Below are 14,906 nucleotides of genomic sequence, written 5' to 3' on the forward strand. Positions count from 1 at the left end.
CTGATCCTGCCATGACCGAACAAGACAAAATACGTCACATATTTAAAGGTTTGTCACAAGAGCTATTCTCCATCGTTGCTCCTAAGTCGCCACCAACAGTCTAAACCCTCATCAAAGAATGCCGAAAATACGAAGAACTTCGGAGTGGTCGCATATCTACGACGCTATTTCAACGGCTTCCTGAGGTATCATTAATGAATGCCTGTACGACTGCTGATCTTCCGGGACTCATTCGAGACATTATTCGCGATGAGCTCCGTGATTTCTTCCGGTCTCTTCACTCGCCTGCTGATGGCTCATCTCTTAACACCGAGCTCCAGCATATTCGAAAATCTGTGCAAGACGAACTCCGTGCTGCACTCCATCCAATCCCCCCGACTCCATCCGTCTACACGCCGGCACCGCACACCCCTACTCCGATTTGCTCTATGCAGCCAGACACTACTCGCTGCTACTCAAGCACGCCACCGGACACAACTTCATACCGTCCACAGAGAAACGGACCATTCCGAAGGACGGATGCCTGGAGAACACCCGATGACCGCCCGGTTTGTTTTTATTGCAATATACCAGGACACATAGCCCGTTATTGTCACCGCCGCATCGATGATAGCAGTTACAACCGTTTCTCAAACAACCATCGCCCCGCCGCCAACGCCGAGGACCGCCCCTCTTTCGACAATCGCCGGTCCGTGGGCTCCTACTCTGCGTATGACACCCGCCGTGGCCGCTCACCATCGCCGTATCCTCGACGCCCCCGTTTTGTCTCTCCACTTAACAATGGCCCCGCCGCCAGCCAACCGTCAAACTAAAGAAGGCAGCCTGTCTTGACACTGGAGGTCAGGCTGCGCAGCCCCGAACCATTCCAAAGCCTCCCTCTCTCGGACCCACTACAGTCACTGTTACAATTGGAAATCAGATGTTTACTGCCCTGGTCGATACTGGGGCCGCAAAATCATGTCTGTCGGATAAACTTCGCCGTCGCTTCCACAAAGTGCTCACTCCCCCTTCAGGAACCTTCTTACGTATGGGAAACGGCGACCTTGTGCAACCTATTGGTTGCTCAACCCTCTCATTTGCACTGGGCGGCGGCTTCTACACAGTTGTTTTTACCGTGCTCAGCAATTGTCTCATGGATATAATTTTGGGTTGGGACTTCCTGTCATCTACGGACGCCTTCATTGATTGTTCTAAACGAGAAATTCACCTCAACTCTTCGGCCGGATGTGAAGACTCCCATGACGACGCTCCTATATCCCTCCACGCAGATGATGACTATTTAATACCTCCACTGTCTGCTGTCGCTGTCACTCTCAAGCCTTCACAGCCCTTCGAAGCGCCGTACGGTCTCGTCGAGCCGATGCAAACCACTGCCGAAAAAAACCCTGTCATCATTCCCTACTCTATTGTCCCCACGGGAAGCGGAAGCATCGGCCTCTTCGCAACAAATGTTTCCGCCCAGCCACAAATTCTTTGTCAAGGTGCACGCCCAGCCCCGCTACGACGACATTTTCAGGACACCTTAGCCACTCTCTCTGACGTTTCCGAGGCCGAACCTGTCCTCCTGAACACAAAAAGTGACATCTCAACCCGCATTACTCAGATGACTGACCCAAGCCTAACAACCTGCGAACGAGACGCCCTAACAAGACTCTTACTTACATACGAGGCGCTGTTCGATTTCAATAGTCGTCCACTAGCCCAGACTACAGCGCTTCATCATACTATCGACACTGGTAACGCATCACCACTTCGGAGCCGCCCATACCGTGTTTCCGCCGCCGAACGAAACGCAATTGCCAATCATGTTACTGATATGCTCCACAAGAATGTAATAGAGCCCTCTTCAAGCCCTTGGTCTTCTCCGGTTGTACTCGTTAAGAAAAAGGACGGCTCTTGGCGTTTTTGTGTGGATTACCGCCGCTTGAACAGCGTTACTAAAAAAGACGTTTACCCACTACCTCGTATTGACGACACATTAGATACCCTCCAAGGGTCTTCCTTCTTTTCCTCCATGGATCTCCGATCCGGCTATTGGCAAATACCTGTCGCCGACACTGACAAGCCTAAGACAGCATTCATTACACCCAATGGCGTGTACCAGTTCAACGTGATGCCGTTCGGCCTATGTAACGCCCCGGCAACTTTCGAAAGGATGATGGACACCCTTCTGCGGAACTAACGTGGACCATATGTCTCTGCTATCTGGACGACGTTGTCGTCTTTTCATCGACGTTTGACCAACATTTACACCGTCTACGTCAAGTCCTCGACTGCTTTCAAACAGCCACTTTGCAACTGAATTCAAAGAAGTGCGTGTTCGGAGCCCGCCAGATCAAAATTTTAGGACACCTTGTCAGTGCTGATGGTCTGCGTCCTGACCCAGATAAAGTCCAGGCCGTAACAGAATTTCCAGTCCCAAAACACACAAAAGACGTACGTACGTTTCTTGGACTTTGCACTTATGTTTTCGCAAATTTATCCCCGGTTTTGCTCACATAGCCGAGCCTTTAAACAGCCTCCTCCGAAATAACGTATCATTTCAATGGACTTCTATTCAGAGTACGGCCTTTCAAAACTTAAAAGCTGCACTGACCTCAGTCCCCATCCTTGATCACTTCGTTCAAGGCGCGCCTACTGAGATTCGAACGGATGCCAGCGGACATGGTATCGGTGCAGTCTTAGCTCAAACCGTATCTGGTGCCGAACGTGTCATTGCCTATGCCAGTAGAACTTTGACAAAATACGAACAAAATTATACTACTACCGAACGGGAATGCTTGGCTGTTGTGTGGGCAATTACTAAATTCCGTCCTTACCTTTATGGGACTCACTTTACAATTCTTACGGATCACCACACCCTTTGTTGGCTTGCCGCACTTAAGGACCCCTCAGGACGCCTTGGTCGCTGGTCTCTAAAGTTGCAAGACTACCAATTTACGATGAAGTACAAATCCGGAAAACGACACATCGATGCCGACAGCCTTTCTAGATGCCCTCTTCCCAATGACCCTGCGCCTTCTGTCATCGCTCCCCTCACCGATGTCACCGCAGTTCTAGATACTATTGACATTCGTATCGCTCAACAAACTGACGAAACGTTGAGTCAGATAATCTCCTGCCTACTCCATCCAACGAACCATGCAAGTCGACGCACCCTGCGGCGTGCACGACTGTTCCAACTTCGCGACGGCATCCTCTACAGACGTAACTACGACGTCCAAGGTCGTCCATGGCTCCTCGTGATCCCTCGCCAATTACAAAGAGAAATCATACGAGCCAGTCACGATGACCCAACCGCCGGACACCTTGGTTTCTCAAAAACGTACTTCAAGTTTCAAGTTTCAAGTTTCTTCATTCCTCTTCAAACAAGAAGAGAGGGAGGAGGGAAAAAAGCAGTACAAAACTGCTTGACAGTGCCCTCTCCTCCCCCAACAGCAACAGCAGAAGTAGCGTCCGCATTCGCACACGCTACTTCTGGCCAGGCATGACTCGTACCATCAATCGTTATGTTCGATCATGTCATCTTTGTCAAACGAAGAAAAGCTCCACAACTTCGCCATCGGGTCTACTGCGGCCGATTCCCCAACCGCAACGACCCTTTCAGCGGATTGGAATCGACTTCCTGGGCCCTTTTCCCCTGTCCACATCAAACAACAGGTGGATAATTGTCGTCATTGACCACCTGACCCGCTACGCCGAGACAAAATGCGTCCCGTCTGCTACCGCCGAGGAAGTTGCCGTCTTCTTCTTACAAACTATTTTGTTGCGTCACGGAGCGCCTCAATACATCATAAGCGATAGAGTAACACCCTTCGTTTCAAAACTTCTTCAAGAAGTTTTGCGGCTGGCTTCCACCATTCACACCGTCACAACCGCCTACCATCCGCAAACGAATGGCCTAACCGAGCGCCTCAATCATACTTTATCTGATATGATTTCGATGTATGTCACCGACAATCAAACTACTTGGGACGCCGTTGTTCCCTACATTACATATGCGTACAATACGGCTCGCCAATCAACAACTGGTTTCTCACCATACCATCTTTTTTACGCCAGAGAACCTTTCACGACGCTGGACACAGTTCTGCCCTACGTGGACGAACGGGCCCAGGGCTCCTATCCGGCCCATATCGTCTCCCACGCCGAAGATGCCCGCCAGCTCGCTCGTATCCACACGTCCCAATCCCAGCAGCAGCAAGAGCTGCGCTACAATGCATCCCACCGCCCAGCGACCTACAACATCGGAGACGAGGTTCTTATCTGGTCTCCTTCACGTGCCCTCGGCAAATGCGAAAAGCTTCAAAGCAAGTTTATGGGCCCTTTTCGTATCACCCGTCAACGTTCCGCTACCAACTACGAGGTTGCTCCTGTATCGCCACCTCGCGATCGCCGATCCCGCGCATCGAACATCGTCCACGTCGCCAGAATCCGCCCCTATCGCCGCCCGGACACCTAAACACCACCACCATCCTCCGTTAACAGCCGCCGGAGGACCGGCGTCTCCATCCACCGGGGGGCTACTGTTAGGAAAAGAAGAGGACGACGGGCTCGTGCAGCAAAAGGCGAACGAGAGGGCTCGAGGATTTTGGGCGTGCTGACCCCAACCGCCGATTTACAAACCGCATTGTAAATCTCATTCAGCATTAAATCATCGTTTTCCAACATCTTAACAATATATATATATATATATATATATATATATATATATATATATATGTGTTTTCTTTAGTTATATTGGCTAGCCACTTTTTCACAAAAAGAGGAGCTTGGATTGCTGCCGCAAAGAGAAGAAAGTCAGAATGCATGCCAGTTCAGACCTGACCCACAGCGCTCATTTTGTCACAGATAAGGCCTGTTCACACATACAGCGGAGCGCTAAGTTAGCGCTACGTGAGCGCTCGAATGAGCGCTCATGTGGCGCTTCCTAGCGCGTGACTTCGTTCTAATATAGCGCGTTATTAGCGCTTTAATAGCGCCTTGTTAGCGCTCCAGTAGTGCCTTGTTAGCTTTTCAGTAACGCCGTGTTAGAGCTTCAGTAGCGCTTCTTGTACCGCGGCGCTGCGGATTAGCGCGTGCACTGCGGGTCCGGGTCCTGTGGTTGGGTGTGCATCAGTAGCACCATGGCGGACATGTGGGATGCTGAAATAGAAATGCGGCGAATGCTTTTACATACGCAATTAGAGCATATGTGTCTGGATGGCTTAACGCCCAGAAGAGCTTTCTGGGTGTGCGAAATCTTTCGCCACCGAGATACCGACGGGTACCCGGCGAAACTTGTTCCTAGGCTGAGGAACCGAGGCAGAGAGCTCTTTCGAAGGCGATTATTTTTTACTGCGCGTCTTTGAAACCAGGGTCACGCATATCGAATAGAAAGCGATGAGGTTGTACCCAGTCAATTAGTCGCTCAGAGTCCATGAGTCTGGATCGCCTGCCCGAACCTTTGCTTGGAGAGCGGCTTTTTTACTTCCTCTTCTTTCAATGGCAAAGGAAAAACAACAACAAAGGTATCGCCGTGTAACGCGGCACAAGGAGTGTGAGAGCGCTAACAAAGCGCTTCTGAAGCGCTACGCGAGCGATAACAGAGCACTTCTGTAGCGCTAACAAAGCGCTGCTCAAGCACTAACCGAGCGCTACCATAGGTAGCGCCACATGAGCGCTCCTTCGTGCGCTCACGTAGTGCTAACTTAGCGCACCGCTGTATTTGTGAACCGGACTATACGACGTCGATTGTCTATGCATATGTCTTTCATGCATCGTCAAGCATCGTTTCCCAACCCATTTCCAACCTCGAACTCAAAAATGACAACACCTCTGGTGCTGCACGTGTGATGGTGGACTATCGAGGCCTTCGTCGTGTGTGCCACAGGTGCGAGATTTCTCTGCTCCCCCCCCCCCCTTCCCCCGGTCCTTCGGCTGGATCACCCCCCACCGGTCGACCACCGAGCCCCCTCGTCCCAGAAGGCTCCCGCCACCACGGTCCCCGAGGCTTCCTTACCCACGGCCGGTGCGCAGGTCGCTTCCTGTGTCGACGACGACTGTCTGAGCTCGGACTCTTACCGCCTAGTCACCGCAGACCAGGCCGACATCTCCCCCGGCCAAGGACACCCGGCCCCTACGCCCACCCTTCCGACGTCGCCGCCCACGTGCGAGTCGTCCACCAACCCGCCGTCCGCCGAAGACGTCGACATGCCCTCTGCTCGTCCTGACGCCGAGCGTGGCCTCTCGACGCAAGCAGCAGCTCGGACGCCCCCCAAGCTTTGACTGCCCCTAAAAAGCCTCGTAGACTGCTTCCAGACGACTGGGACATCTGCAGAGTGTTGAACCCCGCAGGGGGGGGACTCCGACAGCTCCGACACGCTGGTGTTTTAACTTGTCCGATGGCCCTACTGCGTTTTTATTTCCCTTTTATTTTTGGCCTGCACGTTCTGACTCTCAATGTGCAAGATTTTTGTTATCCAATTAAGCAGACGCGAGGTTATTCATTTTGCCCAGTCGCACCATTACGACTTGCCTTTCTTGCAGGAGACCAATTTCTTATCCGCGCAACATGTGATAGAGTTTAAAGCACGGTTTTAGATCCCTTGTTATTTTCCTCTTGCCTCGTCACGCTCCTGCGGCGTGGGCGTTTTAATCTTTCGCGGCGCTCTTTTGCGTGGCGCTTTTTCCGTCTGCGACCCAGACGGTCGCGTGCTGGTTTATCAAATTTCCTTGGTAACACCAAATCCCGTGCGATAAGCATATACGCGCCCACGCGTCCTTCGGCGTCTCCCCTCTCCCCCGTTTTTTCAAGAGCCTTTTGCAGTATATGCGCCTCCAGACGTTTTTTAAGGGGTATTCACACGAGGGAGAAATCCCGGGGATTTCTCCCCAGCACGCGCATCCCACGACGAAAACGCCAGGCTTTGCGATGTGCAAAAGCCTCGCGTTTTCATCTCGTGATGCGCGCGTGCCGGGGAGAAATCCCCGGGATTTCTCCCTCGTGTGAATACCCCTTTAAGGGGTATTCAGACGAGGGAGAAATCCCGGGGATTTCTCCCCGGCACGCGCGCATCACGAGATGAAAACGCGAGGCTTTTGCACATCGCAAAGCCTGGCGTTTTCGTCGTGGGTTGCACGTGCCGGGGAGAAATCCCCGGGATTTCTCCCCCGTGTGAATACCCCTTTAGGGGCGAAGCTCCGTAGTGGCTAGCCATGCCCGTATGACCGTCCGCCGTCGGGTGCACGTGCTCCTGCTCGTGAGCACACGCGCTCAAGTGCTCGCAAGCACGTGAGCACGTGATCCCGTGCTCGTATAGGACAAAAAAAAAACCCGCATCTCCACGTGGTGAATGATCTTGATTGGGGCGAAGCTCTGGTGGCGCTTGTCTGCGTAGACGGTGAGCCACAGCAGAACAAGCCTTTCGTTCGTTTTCATCCATGTCAGAAAGAGAATGTGTGCAATGGAACGTGGTTATATATGCATTTGAGCATTTGACCGCAGCGGAAGATCCTGCCCACTAAGTAACGTCTCCACCGCTGGGGCTTGGTCCCGGTCCACCGTTGCCCCAACTGCGGACAAGTAGAGACTGTTTCACAGATCTTCCGAGAATGTCCGGTAGCGCAAACTTTCTGGTGCCTCATTCACCACGGGTTTCGCCCCTTGGGAGTCCGCCACATTGCTCTCGGTGGCCGGTGCCCACAGGGTGGCCTGGCTTTGCTCCTCCTGGCCGTCGGATACTTCGTTCTCTGGCGGAATCGCTGTGCCGCGGTGGGCCAACAGCGGCGCACCCGTGCCTAGTGGCCTCTACTGTCCCTGCTCCGTAGAGCCTTGCCTCGCCACCTCGCCTGCGAACTTTTCTGGTTAGGCGAACGTGAGTTCCTGCGCAGGTGGTCCTGTCGCTACGTTACTTTAGTCCACGGCCGCATTTCCTATTCGTTTCCTCCCATCGCCCGGGTGGGAGTGGAGGACGCGCCCTCGCGAGGACGGTTTTATTTTGACCGTTTCATTTTTTCTCTTTGTCTGGTGCATACCTGTGGTTTTGCACTACTTTCCTGGCGTCGCGCCGCGTTTTTTTCGAAACGCACTAATCCGCACGTCCATGCGCCTGTTTTCTCCCTGAAATTGTACCCTTCGAGACCTTGTACCAAAGGTCAAAAATTTTTTTTTCTTAAAAGCTAAAGGAACACCGCTTCCATGATTCCTCGAGTGTGGGCTGGGAACTTGGGGGATTCAGCAAATGGTCTATCATAGACAATAAAAATATATAAAGTGCTGATTTCACGCTTGTGCAATTCTTTGGATATGCCTGGCCAGATCTGGAATTTCCATATTTAACCAGATCTGGGATTCCCATACCTGTCCAGGGGTATCACACTATATATGGCTGATATACCATATCGCGTTATATACTGCCAATTTCGGATATGTGTCACATATGAAATCTTCAGATCTGGCCAGACATATATATTTTTTTTTTTTTTTTGTAAGGGCTTTCTTGTACCCTGCAGTTTCGTAACCTGGAGTGGTCGAAGAGTAGAGCGGATATTTGCGAAATTTGACCTTTAGCGATGCAGTAAGGTCAAATTGTCTTTCGGAAGCTCTTGAAACAACCGGGAAGGGGAAGGGGGGAAGGGGAGGCGCCCGCCTACAACTTTTGAGGGTGGCGTTTAAGACAGTATGTGTACGCTGCGCTTAGAGTATCGGAACTTGATTCCCTGGCTGTTTTGGGGTGAGTCCCTAACGGTGCTTAGTGCAGAGCAGGTGGAATTGGCGATCTTTTCGATTAGAAACTGCGACTTGAAGAGCTCAAAATACGATATGAGGAAGCTCGGACGATATATGTTTTAGTCATGCTGTGCTGAAAAGCTGTTTCCTGCGATTTTAGACAAAGCTTTGGATAAAAGGCACCAAGCATTTTAAGCCCCAATATATCTGAAATGTCACTGCTCTGAAGGGAAGCGTATATTTTGTAATTAAATGTCGCTTTGCGCGATATCCGCGGATGAAAACAACATGCTTCGTTCCACCATCGATGGGAGATTCTGTCCCTCTCAGGTCCGTGTGCTATGTTTGCAGAGTCATCAGCCCTTTCTTCAAATGGCAGTATCTGCAATACCGCCTATTTGAAAAGTTTTATCTTATCGAAATTTACCACCTTTTAATAAAGCTTAGGTTTTCTTTTATTATTTTTTTTTATTTTAACTCTAGCAGTGTCTCGGGTCTTCCAAACTAAACGCCGCAGCGTTCACCAGCTATAGCCGATTCTCCTCCATCGCGTTCTTGCATTAAATTTCAATTCAATTTATTATAGGCCCGCAGTGATTAGCCCTACTGAGGCTGTCGACTTCTGCGTTATGAGCATTTGCTCAAAGCCGTGGGCCCTGACAGTCGGCATAGCGTTGATTTTCCAAACGCGACATTCAACAACGTTTAAAACATTATCGGAGCAAAACTCTGCGCCCCCAGGGGAAGAAGTTTGGGCGAAGTATTTATAATCCACGGCGATTCACTTCGATCTGAAATGCCAACAAAATATAAAAAAAAAATTAAACAACAAAATAGAGGACATCCGGCGGCTTATTGACCTACCGATCTAACTACATTCTTGGAATACACGGGGTTTACCCTTCCCTGCTCGCTATTTATTACGTCTAACTCCCAAACTGCAATAAAAGAACTGACAAAAAAATGTAATGCCAAATTCTGTGTTTGAAACTTTCCCGCGCAGTCTTGCAGGTCAAGCAGGCCTTAAAAAAACGAGGTATGTCGAGAATTTTGTTTTGTTTTGCGAGAGTGAGCTTGCCCAGCATTCATTCCCCATCATTAAACAACTTGTAACCCGTGGGCAACAGGTAGTAATGCACATATTAATCCTGTCGTCGCCTTTTTAATGTGAGCAGTTAAGCCATTCGGTTTAAAAAAATGCATTGAAGAGCAAATTTGAAATTCATCTGCTGCACGAACAAATATATATATATATATATATATATAATTTGAGTCACTATTTCAGCCTTGTTTACAGCTGTGCTGAACCAAATCCACGACCATCAAGATTTCTGCCGGAGCTCCCATTTAAGGTAGAACACAGTCCAGAATGACTGCTGCATTACGCGCGCAATTTTACAAAAAATAACCAGAGGGCACGAAGTGACATCATCGAAAATGGCGCAACAAAAACATCGATCTCTTCCGCGGGGTTGCCCCGCCAACGGGTTAAAACACTTGGAGAGAGGAAACGCGAATATATGCTCAAGGTGGAGCTCCCAGGCCGAACGACCACTTTGCTACGTCATTAGAATCTTGTTCGAGGCGCGGATGTCCAGGCGAATGAATAGCTGCTCCTGATGGGTACCTTTCGTGAAGAAGCCATGGGCGCTGAAATTTCCACCAAATAGTACACAATGGGTGAGGTTATCGCTCTTTGGATGGAAAAGTCTTGTCCAGATGATTTCTATCTTTTGCGTAAACAGTAGAGGGGTGACTTGCAAGAACAGAAAGATGTCAATCTTCTTAGAAAGGCTTTTTTTGAACTCACGGACTATTGAAGTTGAGCACGCGGCGTGCCCTCGATAAGCTAATCTGGAGTTCGGATTAAGCTGAGTATAGGCATCCGAATGCGAGCACTTACGGCTGACTATTTAACGTAACCCAAAAAGGTAGCACTTAAATGAAACGAAAGAAACATAAAACGGGAGAAATTTATCGATATTTGCGAATAATTCGGGCACCGCATTGCTACCGGTCCTGAGAGTGCATCGTGACCTCGTGATTATAGGAAGGCGCTTCAGGAAGAACGCCCTTCCATGTACAAACCGAAGTGCAAGCATTCGCTCGTTGTGCTAGCAATCATTCTCGAAACTTTAACGCAGAATCTGCTATAAACTGACACTCTGCTCTGATGTCACGCCACTGAGGTGGCGCTGCTGTCGGTAAGGAGCATGCCCAGACGGTTCATCCAGGGTTGGATTTGCACCTCATGTTTGGGGGGGGGGGGGGGGGGGGCGGGGGGGGGAGGGTGGATTTATGCTTTATGTTTGGAGGGGGGGGGGAATTTATGCCTCATGATGGAGGGGGGCGGGGTCATAACGGGGGGGGGGGGCGGTGCCTTCTAAGAAATGTGACGTCACGGGCGAAGGTTACATTGTTTTCTCGCTAAATATAGCTGGTAAGATTAGGTGTTTACTATAGCGGGCAATTTAATCCCGAAACTGAAACTATTTTGCCTATTTTGCCAAAATTTATCTTAAAATTGTACTCTGTCATAAAAATGCCCAGCAATCAGCCAGCGTTCTTTTTACAACTTTGACGTGGCCGGCTAGATCAGTCATGATGCGAACGTGCAACGTCGGCACGCAATCCTAAACTGCGTTTCGCATTGAACATGTGAGCAAAAAAAATAATGGGCCTGATTTCCAGTTTCTCGCGGCAGAAAGCCAGTGGACACGACAATCATCACGCACTTCACCTGACACGCACGTTTCTTTCTTTTCCTTTCTTTCTTTTTTCTTTTTTGCCGCATCAGCATGCAATTGTGTTGTTTGTTTAGACGGCGAGAAGTTAGTCACACCCAAAGCAAAGTATATTGGGTGAGTTTGGCCTATAATTGGATTGAATAGGCGAGCATCTCGTGGCCAACTATAGGCCGGGAAACAGCTCCTAGCGGTGGTCGTGAGCATTAAGAAAGCAACACGACTAATTTAAGCCGTTTTAGTGTCGCTAGAGTGAAAGTTATGACTCTTGGTGACTGAAAGCTTGGAGCATGTAAGGTTTTCGTCGCGCCCATATTCAACGGTAGAATAAACGGACGTGCATTCAAAACCAGAGCAAACAGCGTGGTTGAGTTGCGGAGCCCGACTAGAGCCGGAGTCTTTGTGGTGCTCCTTTTCTGGTACCACTCATCAGTGCGTCAATAAGTTTCATGGTAGACTCTTCTCATGCCCAGTACACACAAGCCAAAACGTTCGCACAGCTTCTACCTCGCTGTTCCTTCGCGTGCCGCTTCGGCAAGCAAGAGAATCACGCAACACGTGGAAGTGGTATTTATACTTTGACCAAACATGGGCTAACTAGAGCCACTCTATATGGCAGCGTAGCTGCCAGAGTAGCGACACGACGCAAAATTATCTAGATACACGACGTCAGAAGCGCCTATAGTGATCTCCATTTTGGGCCTGGGAGGTTTCTATGATAACCGTACTGCTAGCGACGCCAGGCGGCAACCTTTATCTAGTTGATATCTCTATTCGTTAATTGAAAAGTGGTGAAAGACCTAAAAGACGCTTTGCATGGCGGTACGGCACGGGCCTCTGTAGGAGCGGTGCCTGTTTCTTCTGTGAAATGAGACGATTCGCAGTGTGCACGAAGAAGGCCAGTGGTTTTTCGCGCCGCCGGGATAACGGCGGCTTTGTGGGACGAACGTACCGTCCCTGTACTTTCGGACTTCGCTCCTATGAAACAAAATCCGATTACGCCGGCCACGGCAGGACGATTGCCTTGGCCTTTGGGACATGACTGCTGCTCGACTGCCCCATAGTAAAAGAATGTATTCTTAGCATCATACTTCTTCAAGACCCAATCATTCATTCAAGATGAGATTGTCTCACCGACTGGCGGGGAGCGACGCCGACGACGGTATCACCCTCGTTTGGGGCGATGAACAGTCGACGGGGTTAAACCGGTGGTCTACAAAGGATTGTTAACGCCATCAAAAGAGATGGACGCCGGATATGATGTGTTCTTGCCGACAGGCCAAGTAATCGTCCGGAAGTTTACCGGCATGCAAAATGTCAATATTTTTATCTGGTGTAGCGCGCACACCCGTGTTAAAGGGGCCATGAAATGATTTTTTAACTTCTTCTTCCTTAGCTTTAATCCTCAACTCAAAAGAGAACAGTGGAATCAGGCGGTCGTGACATGCTAGGGCACTGGTGCGATGACCCCAAGTTTCCACCGTGCTTTTTAAGCACACCATAGAACTTGTCATTCGTAAGTGCACTCATGTACCGCTCATTCACACTGGAAGCGGATCCGCGTTCGCAAAGCGGTTGCGAACGCGGTTGTATAAAGGTCCAGTGCAATTGCACGCGCACTTGATGTCATCGAGTGCGCGTGCAATTGCGCTGGATCTTTATACAACTGCGTTCGCAACCGCTTTGTGAACGCGGATCCGCTTCCAGTGTGAATGAGCGGGTACACTCATTGGCCACGAACGCGAATTCAAATATTCATCGACGAATTGATTGTTGACGAGCGCATACGTTCGAGTGACGCAGTTTTCGTGTCAAATGCGTGAGCTGGGGTCGGCCGACCTCATTTTGGCTTTTTTAGGCATCGCAAAGAGGATATTTAGAACCATACACACATGATGATAGCATCATAGCACACGGACATCAATGAGTACAAAACGGGCCCAGCTACAGAAAATAAATATTACACTCATAAAAAATAATTGTCTGTAACTCGTTAATTACAAAGACGAACACACCTCTGAGCATATACATTTAATAGTGTGTGTTGATGCATCCCTATAGGGCAGGTCATTTCATATACGTCATTTGAGCAAACGCCAGCTTGTCACTTGAAAAAAAAAACACTGCGATCAAATGCATGCAACGAAAGGACGTTTATCGAAGCCTTCAGAACTGTCAATTCGTAAAATCGTCAATTAATACAAAAGGTTAAAGGTCGCAGGCGCTTTCTCGCTTAAAGTTGCTGTGATTATTCGGTGACCCAGGGCTGAAACAACTTCCCCTAGGCCATACACACGACGTATACCTTTCATTTCGATTCTTCGAAATTCCAACATTCAAAGGAAGCTAGAAAATGCGAAAATTTTATCCTAAAAGCTATATTGTAAGATCGTTGATTAGTACAAAACGTAAATATCGCAGAAGCTTCCTCGCTAAAAGTTTGTGATTACACGGTTACCTGGGGCTGAAACAACTTCCCCAAGGTCCAACATGCGACGCATACAATTCGCATTGACACTCAGACATTCCAACGTTCAAACAAGGCTAGGAGTATGCGAAAATTGCATGCAAAATGTCTTATCGATCCTCGAACACATCCAGGAATACGAGCACCGCTACGGCGATGTGACTGATGCTGTCGCACAGGTGCTAATATCCAAAGAGATCTTGCACAGAAAAGGTATAAAGTCACACTCTTTCAGATCTTCACGTTATACCTGCGTCAGAGAGCACGAAGAAGTTCGAAATCGTCGGCAAGCAGCGGCACATTACCACTACCGCGCACCGAACAAACTCGTATCCACCAGCTCTGGGCGCTGCCATCTTACCGGTGACATCACGGCTCTTGCGAGGTCACGTGACGAGTAGTCACTCGGTTGCTAAGAGGACCGAGCCAGCTCATCTCGTTGCTATGGTACCGCGTGTGACCAATCACGGTGAGAGGCGGCACAGGGAAAAGCATGGCGCTACTCTGGCAGCTACGCTGCCATATCGAGTGGCTCTAGGGCTAACCGCAGAGGCTACAAGCTCGAGCTGGTAGCTTCGAAAGATTCGTCCCCAGTACGAACACTCGAGCGGCGGAGCAGGGAACAAAAACGGGGTGCTCGAGCTCGCAGGATAGTATGACACCTATGACTTGTGTATTCTGAAAGTTGAAGGTTTCTCTTTACTGTGCTCTGCGATACCAGGTGTTAGCGCAGAGCCGTTCTGTATCAGCGGAGATCCCAACTCCTTCTCTCTTCGATCAGATTGGCGCTCACTCACCAGTCATAGTTTTGTCCAGAAAGAAGCGCGGAAGCAAGATGGGTCTACTGTCTTGACTATTAGCTCGATTTGAATAGTTCCTTGGTAGCCGCAGTCAACGCGTCCACGCCTTCGTCACCCAACGATCATTGCTGCTGATTTGCTATTGACGTTATTGTCAACGAGACGTCGAGACTGAACGATTCTAT

Source organism: Ixodes scapularis, unplaced genomic scaffold (assembly GCF_016920785.2).
Source record: "Ixodes scapularis isolate PalLabHiFi unplaced genomic scaffold, ASM1692078v2 PGA_scaffold2__306_contigs__length_199485367, whole genome shotgun sequence".
Lineage (NCBI taxonomy): Eukaryota > Metazoa > Arthropoda > Arachnida > Ixodida > Ixodidae > Ixodes > Ixodes scapularis.